We start from the raw sequence: 9,541 nt of genomic DNA on the forward strand, positions 1-9,541 counted from the left end.
GTCTCTCTCTTGCGGCCTGTAAGATTTTCTCTTTGTCCTGAACATTTGCCATGGTAATTATGATGTGTCTTGGTGTGGGTCTTTTCGGGTTCACCTTGTTTGGGACTCTATGGGCTTGTGTGACTTTTTTCTTCCCCACCTCAGGGAAGTTTTCTGATATTATTTCTTCGAATAGGTTTTCTAATCCTTGTTCATCTTTCTGTTGTTCTGGTACCCCTATTATTCGTATGTTGTTTCGTTTCATATTGTCCCAAAGCTCTACATGGGAGATTTTTGACCTCATGAGTCAATGCCAATGTGCTTGAATTTCTACAAATTTATTTATTTGTGTTTTGATCTCCTTATATTTGATATTGTGAATCTAAATTCAGCTGATTTTTAAATAACATTTCATCCAAATAAATCATTTGTCTTCACCATGGAAAACATTATCTTGTTTGATGAAGTTGCTGGTTGTTCTTTTCTGCTGCACACTGTAAACTTTTGCTACAATGTATTAAGTACACTGAACTAACCCACTAACAAAGTGTTCCCATTGCATTGTTGAATGTACAATGCATGGCTTTGTCTGTAATTAGCACTGTTTGCATGCAAGCATTTAATGTGCTATGTGCTTAAAATATTTTATTTTTGAGTAGGTTATATAGTCCCATTACAATTTGGGGCATATTATTTGCGATTTCATAGAATGGTACATGGGTGATTTCGGCCTAGTTTAATTCTCCCAAATTCTAAGATACTGGCATCCAAAGAAATAATACATCTAAAATCTGCATAGCATTTTTCCAAGAGCTCTCAACTTTATTGCATCATCAGAAAGATATTTCCTTTTAAGCAACTAAGACCCAGACACGCCACGTGACTTGTTCAAGTCAACACAACTAGATAGTGACAGTTCTGAAACTATAACCCAGCCTTTCTTTCTCCTATAGCTATATTCTTTTTTAAATTTCTTTATTGATTAAGGTATTACATATGTGTCCTTATCCCCTCATTATCTCCCAACCTCTCCCCCCACTTATACCCTCACCCCCGCCCCCTGTTGTCTGTGTCCATTGGTTAGGCTTATATGCATGCATACAAGTCCTTTCTTTATTGAACCATGCCACCTCTAATCCCCATGGCCTGGTAGTTTCCAGGAACCTTGAAATCCTAGTAGGATCCTACCAAACAGAAAGCAGATCTCAAGTTTATGTCCCACTTGTTTATAAAAAGTCTTTAGGGACTGACTTCACCAAGCCTCCATATTACCCACTTATGGACTCTACAAGAGGTTGTATATTCACTTCTACTTTCCCCAGAACGAATCTTTTGAAACAAGGGTATCAGGGCTCAGGGCCACATAGCCTCCAAGCCCTCTTTATTATCAGCCATTCCATCTGAGAATCTAGGTCCCTATTCCCCAACTACTATAGCTTCAGTCCCTTGTTAAAGCCTCAGAGCAGTGCTTTTCAAATGTCAGTGGGCATGTAAGTCACCTGGAGATCTTATAAAAGTGCAAATCCTGATTCAGCAGGTCTGGGATAGGGACTAAGAGTCTACATTTCTCACAAGCCCCCAGGTCATGTTGATGATGCTGGTCCAGGGCTAGAGAGAAGTATCTCAGAATGTATAACTTAAGGAAAGAAGGGAAGAAAGGAGGAAGGGACAGAGAGACAGAAAATGAAAACAGAGATAGAATGGAAAGAGAAAGGGAGAGAAAGGGAGGGAGGGAGGAGGAAAAGAAAAGAAACGAAACTGAGATCAGTAAACCTTTGGGCAGAATGTTGCTGTTCTAAAGCAGAAGACCAGGACATCAAATGTGGGGAAAGAGCCACAGAAATGAACTTGACACAACTTCTGGTTCTGTGGCTTCCCTTTAAGTCACTTGGTTGATCCATTTTGTGAAGCAAAACTTAGGCTAATTAAAGAAAAAATCACATTTTAATTGGCATAGATGCCTATGTGGTTACAGCCCAGTTAGCTAGCACCTTGGCAACCGTCCCTCAGATGAAAAGCAAACCTGGGAAACGCCTCTGCAAACAAATCTGTCCCCCAAGTCTGTGAAACCTCCAGATGAAAAAGAAAAAAAAAGCTTCAGAGGATGCTGGAAAAAGCCTTACATGTGCCAGTCAAGAGGCACAAAGCAGGTTGAGCCTAGAGTAGAAACCTCTCTGCTGTCTTTGGCTAATTTTGTGATGTAATGTTAGGGAAATGTTGGTTAAGTGAAGAGTGAGATCTTCATTCATTCATCCTTTATTTCCCAAGAAGTTCTGGAATATCTAATCTGTTGCCTAATTATTAGACTTCCAGTTCAATGTGTTGGCCTAGATATGTCAGGGTCTACTCAGGGGCACAGAAATGAAGAGGCACCCTGAGGTGTAACTTTTATTACTAATTATCACAGCCAGCCTTGGGAGTTTATGGTACCTGTAATTCTTCGGGAAAAATTCTTAAGGACAAATCACCTACAAAAAATGTGATCCAGGTGAAATCTGCTTAATAAAAAGGCATCCTTGAAAGAAAAGGAAGTCCTTTATGGGTGAGAGTAGAGTCAGGATTATTAAACTCCTTATGGGAACATGTGCCTCAGCCCCAGATCCAGCACCCACTAAGCAGCAGGTAGTCAAGAGGCTACCTGCTGCCTCTCTGGGACACTGACCTACTACTAGAAGTGTGGATCCCAAGCATAGCTTGGCAGGTGGACCGACTGCCAAGTGTTCCAGATTCACTGCGCCCTAGGGTTAATTCTGCTAATTGTTTTAAGAAATATTTTCTAATTTTTTTCATTGCTGTTCAGCACTACTTCTGGCTTCTTTGGTTTCTTCAAAAATATTTTTGAAATCCTTCTCATTTTCAAGACCTCAAGATGCTAAAGTGAAGGAAGATTTCCATTTTTCCTCTAAGATATTCTTCCTAGAAAATATTAACTTTGCTCGTGTAGCCATTTTCAAAGTCATCAATCTTCTTTTTGCAGCCTACTCATAGACATCCTTGCTGGGGAAATTTTCCTGCTTACAGACTTGATTCTATGTTAGGTGGAATAGCTGGAGTAATGATGTTCTTTGTCCCCAAAGGACTTTTACCTCAGAGATAATGTCATCTATTGCCATTTTAAAGCAGGAAACAGGCACTGAGAGATTAGGTCACTTTCCCAAAGTTATGCAGCTATGGTCAATGGGAACCAAGGAGGGGACTTGGATCTTTCTACCATAGATGTGAAATTTGTCTAAGTTTCTGAGACAGATATGACTCAGGAATCTGGGCATTCCAAAGAAAAGGTTTCTTGTTAACACTTTCATGTTAGTGTTATTCTGCCCTCTGGTTTTTGGTCTTCAGGTGCATCTTTGTCAGTCTTCTTACTTTTATTCCAGGGCCAGTAGTAGAAAATTTTATGCCATTCCTTTGGTATAGAATTCATTGTTAGCTCAGGAGGAGAAGGGTCCGTTAGAGTAGAGGGAAAGGATAAAGAGGAGGGATGTGAGATTAAAGAGTAGACAAGAAAGTGAGCTTAAGTTTTCAGAACCAGGGGCAAATGAATCCTCTGCACTAGTTAATGCTCCAAGAGGAGAGTGGCATCAACATCTCCATCAGGCCCACAATATCAGGGCAAAGACCCAATGAATGCCAACCCCCTTCATGGGTTTCACTGTTCTGGCCTTTCCCTGAAATGTGCTTTCTCTTTAAGGTCTCTGTACTATTTTCAGACTTTAATAACTAAGGTTGTAGGTATTAAGAGAAATAAGCTGTCACCTTTCTGGCAATGAGCAGCAAATTTTCTTCTCACAGGCAAATGGATTTCAATCGAGCAAGCCACAGAACACTATTTACCCTCTGTACCAGGTAAACAGTCCTTGGTCACAGGTTCTGCAATCAGAATACACTCCACAATGCAGTTATCCTGAATATCTATATTTAAATGCTACTAAGACTTTCTAGTATACCTACATCCTAAGTGATTAACGTCTTGAGTTAGACTTCATGCAATGCCTATATATTCCTTAGTACAATACATAGCAGAGAAAGAACTTAATTTAACTTGTTGAAAAACATTTGCATAAGGTAAAATAATTTAAACTAACATGTTACCTAAAACCAGTAAAACTGGGTGCAGCCCCAAGAGATGCCAATTTGAGAAAACAGCCGTGGTTCTTGTCCAAGATAGAGTGAGCCATAATAAACTTCTCAATTTCCAATTTAAAAAAAAAAAAAGCCCATTCAAATTTAAATTTCCCCCTTGCCTTTTCAGATCCCTTCCCATTAGAGGCATGTGAGGAGAGGAATCACCGAAAACGTGGCTGCTTCAAGGATCCTGAGCCAGATTTCACTCTCCTTGGTGTCGGGTATGACACGAATATTGCTGATGGTGCAATGACCTTTCAATAGGAAAAACTGATTTTTTTTTCCTTCAGTGCCTTATGGAACACTCTGAGACTTGCAACAATACAAACCATCATTGAAATCTTTTTGCTTTGCTTGAGAAAAATTTAAAAAAAAAAAACAAAAAAATGGACATGCAAGATTCCAGTATGTGAAAAAAAATCTTACTAAAAAAAAGTCAATTCAACAAAAGCCATTCTTTGATACCACTGCACAGTACTTAAACACCATGTTCTTTAATACACACACACAAATTTAAAATTCCAGTTCAGCAAATAGGCCCATCTTAGCTAAAATAATTTCTCCTGATAAAAATTCTTTGACTCCCTGTGTGTGGGAAGACAGACTGGCATTTGTTCTAGGATCTGCTGACCAGATGTTTTTGGTATTTCCTGTTGGTGATGAAGTTCTGTGCACACTATTTCTTTTCAACGTTGCTGAAATGTGTATATCTTTAGACTGTAAATGCAACACTTAAGAAAATTCAAACACTTTCAAAAAAAGGGACTCAACAGTTACTTCTCTGTGTTCTTGAAATGGTTTCGTGAACATGCTTTGATAACTTCCCACTCAGTGAAGGGATTAACAGAGTTTTCGAAATTGACTTTTGTGTGTAGCTAGGGATGGGGCACGATCAGGCATACCTCTCGGTGCTTCCCTAAAACGAATCCCTAGGGCTTTTCAAGAAGCCTGGAATTTCAGCTCACAGATCTGTTTTTTCTTGCTTCAGTGTGCATTTTAAGTCAATATAGCTCAGTATCTAGCATTGAGGTGAGGGAAATGCTGCCTATACTCCCAAATGTGTTTAGAATATCTTTCTCAGAAACAACACTGTGTTTAGCTCTGCTTTCTCTGCTAAGTATGCCTTTCAAGTGTACATCACGGAGACAGTACTGCGTTGCAAGGCAAGCCAGTGGGTTCAGACCACAGATCTCAATCTGACTTTACTCTTGCTAGGTCTGTCTTACCAGCTGTTGCCTGTTACAGCCCGCGGCTCTCCGTCAGACTGCATGTGTCCTTTTCTAGTTTGCAAAGAATAAAATGCATTCCGAAACCTACTGCTAAACTGAGGGCCTCAGCATCACTCCCAGGTCCTTGCTTGGAGCAGTGTCTCTACTGACTCTCTAAGAAGATCGCGCCGCTGCTTCGCGGGCTATCAAGTCACTAATTGTGTACCTGCCATTGGCATCATCAGAACAGTCAGAGGAAATAGTCGCTCACTAATTACCTCCTATATAACGACGTATGCTTTCTGTAGTTCAATAGTTTGCTCTCATCAGTGACATGCATTGGGAAGTTTCCAGACTGTAAAAACTAAGAGCTCGAATTTATTTCCCAAGTGTGACCTTTAGATGCTTAGTTGACTTGCTGCAAATTTGCTCTTGTCTTCGGAAAAGAAAGGAAGAAGTCTCGTTCCAACAAAATGTTTCTAGAAAAGTGTAATATAAACTTTCATTCCAAAAAAGTGTGTCATAAGTGAATAACTTATCTGTCAAATTTTAAATGGTATTGAAAAAAAAGAAAGCTGTTGTGTTTTTGTTTTGTTTTCATGAAACTGTAATTTTCAACTTCTGAATGCTATAATGTTCCAGCGCAGGAAGCTAATGCTGTGCGAATATGAAGTTAACATAAAACAAACCAACCTACACACAAATGTTTTAATAGGCACTGTATAAAAAGCAATGTATGTTTATTGATTCAAATCAGTTTTTCAGAGAGAAACTTAATTGGTAATGAAGAGGCGGGTAAATTGGTTTGTTATTTTTTAAAAATTTGCATGTTTAAAAAAACATTGATTGCTTCAAATTTCTGCTACTAACTTCAAGCTATGGGAGTTTGGCGGTAGTCACTTGAGGATTTTTTTTCCAAGTCTTTTCTTTTTGTTGTTAAAGCTGTACTTCAGTGAACAGAAAAATTGCCAAGCAAACTAATGGCTGTAAAAGCATAAATTGCATGTATGGGTACAAATTACGGAGCCTCATTGCCATGAGGTATTGTACAAAGTTTTAATACATTTTGTAAATAAAATTGTAAAGAAAGAATTCTGTTTCTGTGCTTTGTGTAAAATTGGCTTGGATGCAGATGGCAAGAAGTAATTATTCACTAATTTCCTTCCCACCAGAAGCTTTGCCAATGTAAGTCACCTTACTGATGATTTTCACAAAGGATTATGCCTCGCCCCACCCCAACTGCAGCAGCAGTCAGACTCAGACCCCTTCACCTAAGTGGAATGGTACCACCAAACTTTAGATTAGGTTTGTCAGGATCACTAAAAGTGAGATGTTGTCTACAAACAACAATAAGCAGGACCTCGGTTCATATGCAAAGGAAGAAAGTTTGATTTCAGAGCCTTTCATTCCCACTATCTGCCTCCTCCACCCTTTGGGACTCTCTCCTCAGAGACTTGTCTTGACTCTAACTTTGGTCCAATCCTCCCATTTCCAGATATGATCTCTCATGAATGTGCACAAACTTAGGACTGATAAAACCTCAAAAACACTTCTAATTCCTTTCCCACATAATCACAAAGCATATGTACTAGTACTTAGTTAATTAGCTGAGTTTTGTACTGCTGTCTTAATTACTGACAATAACCTAATGTTCTATTGGAAAATCTTTACGCCACCAAGGGTCTCTGATCTAGAGTGAGGGAAGAATAATGAACTTAGGGATATACTGACTTTAAATTATTTCTGAGCAAGAAGCAAAGGTTAATTATCTAATATGATTTGTAGATACTAAGATGGAATATAGTTTTATCCAATAAATAAAGCAAGTGTTTAAATATAAAGAAGATTTATACTATGATCACTTCAGAAAACAGGGGATAATGATAGGAGAAAAGGCAAGGGGATAGTTTGCAACTAAGAAAAGAAGAATGGAGTTGAGATGCTAAAGATATAAAGGAGGAATGATATCTGGAGTTAGGGAGCAAGAGAACAAGGAACACAAGACCTTGAAGAGGAAGACAAATTGATGCAGGAAAGGAAAATTTTTAGAAGATTCTGAAGTATTAGGCTGATATAACACACTGTAGTTGATTTGGCCTGTGGGTTTCAGCATATTACTGCCATTTTCAATGTTCTCTGAAATGTCCATTAGCTGGTGAATGACTTGCACTTTAAAACTCTTCAACTGCTTTTCTGGCAGTCCCACCAGAAGAGAACTTGATTATCTAGGGATCAGATTCAATGACTAGATTAGAGTGATGATCCCCTTGATGGACCATCACTCTAATGGTGCCTGATGAAGTCAGTTCAGGTACAGCAAGTCTTTGATTAACATTATTTTGTTCAATGTTGTTTCATTTAACATTAATGAGATGCTGTTGGAACTTAAGTCTTTTTAAAAATATATTTTTTATTGATTTCAGAGAGGAAGAGAGAGAAATATCAATGAAGAGAGAGAATCATTGATTGGCTGCCTCCTGCACACCTCCAATTGGGGATCAAGCCCAAAACTGAGGCATGTGCCTTGACCGGTAATTGAACTGTGACCTCCTGGTTCATAGGTCAATGCTCAACCACTGAGCCACCCTGGCCGAGTGAAACTTAACTCTTGTTTATATCAATTAGCTTATGGTTTCATTATACATTGTTTTGCTTAATATCCTAGAACCAATCAACAGCATTAAGTGAGGACTTACTATACCAAATATGTCCCCAGATCTTCCAAAATAATAGATTTATATTTTTCAGGAACTCTACTTCCTTACTCCAAAGGAGAAGCTAATCTCAGGTACTGTGGTAGATGATGGTGAAGTACAGTTGAGGTTTAGGTGGGATTTGTGTGTGTTTTTTCTCCTTACAGGAAAGGAGACACAAAGGGGGTACTTTTAGTCTTTCTCAAATTAGACTATAGGTGGCTATATATCTTGTTTACACATAGAGTCAGACTCACCAACCAGATTTGCAAAAATACCTTGAACTTCAAATAGCATGTGCCTCCTTATGCACAAAATGAGAATGTTTCTTTGGTCTCATTCTGTCAATAGGGCACTTGTCCAGGTGATGTTTGGTTACAATGACAAGGACTGTCAAAAAACTTGGGCAACTTGCCAATTAAATTCAGTTAGGCTCCACTTGATTGTAATAGGAAGGGGCAGAGGGAGAGTCTTCATTTGGATTTCTTATAGTTCTTTCTCTGAGTACAGCATTGGGCATGAATGGATTCAGATTCTTTCAAGTCATCATCTCCCTTGTCAGCAAGACTGAAAACCCCCTGAGGGCAGGAGCCACGTTTGTTACCTTATCATCTATGGTTTCCCCTTAGCCTGGAGCTTAACTGAATTTCTCTTTGTGCCTCAAAAGCTGTGAGCCTTTTCAACTGAGGAGTTATATCCAGCCCCTGTAAGCCTCTAGCTGCTGAGAACTTCAGAATGTCCACATTCTTGACAGCCTGCCCATCCTCTGAGCAGGAGGTATTTGCTTATTTATTAACTCATGATGCATAAGCTATAAAAGTACAAAAGAACCTGTAATGACAGCCTAGGAAATAATCCTCTCCCCATGTCAGCAGCTTTGACAAAATTGCCCCCGCAGTGGTTTCATTAAGTTTCAATCTTGTAGCAAATGGTTGATTTAAATTTTTCTTAATAAATATTCATTAAGCCTGAACAAGTCAATTAAAGCTCTGGCAGCAGCTCACAGGAATCTTAAATGTAGGCAGACAGGGGGAGAAATTTTGCAAATATTTCCAACAACGTTGCAGTCTTCCCCCAGAAGAGTGCTAGTTTTCCTGAACAACTGGCAACACTCTCAATCCTGGGGAAGCCATCTGAGGCCTCCATTTTCCCCCCATTTACAGTGTAGCTTTAGAAAATCTCATTACATTCCATCTCCTCTACCACAATTATTGTACTGCCCCACCATCCTATAGAAACTGCCCAAAGTCCTCAATAAACTGTAATCTGTACTTTATAGCAAAGAATGGCAGACTTTAGGCCATAGGCTAAATCAGACCCACCACCTGTTTTTGTTAATAAAGTTTTATTGGAACATACCACTCTCATTCATCTACATATTTTTTTTTCCAAATTTTATTTTTTATTACAAAGGGTATTACATATGTGTCCATTTTTTCCCCCGCCCTAGACAGTCCCCTAGCCTCCCCTATTCCCCAGTGTCTTATGTCCATTGGTTAGGCTTATATGCATGCATACAAGTCCTTTGGTTGATCTCTT

The 9,541-nt window shown here is 39.0% G+C and overlaps 1 protein-coding gene across 1 annotated transcript in view; it reads left to right on the plus strand.

Moving 5' to 3' along the window:
* The window catches only part of GRIA3 (glutamate ionotropic receptor AMPA type subunit 3), a gene marked incomplete at its 5' end in the record, with an annotated part of 128,499 nt that extends 122,098 nt beyond the window's left edge, over positions 1-6,401 (plus strand). The window contains one exon of the mRNA XM_015560206.1: positions 4,229-6,401. The remainder of the gene's footprint in view (positions 1-4,228) is intronic.
* Positions 6,402-9,541: the final 3,140 nt, after the last annotated feature.

The sequence above is a fragment of the Myotis davidii genome, unplaced genomic scaffold (assembly GCF_000327345.1).
Source record: "Myotis davidii unplaced genomic scaffold, ASM32734v1 scaffold1975, whole genome shotgun sequence".
NCBI classification, from domain to species: Eukaryota; Metazoa; Chordata; class Mammalia; order Chiroptera; family Vespertilionidae; genus Myotis; species Myotis davidii.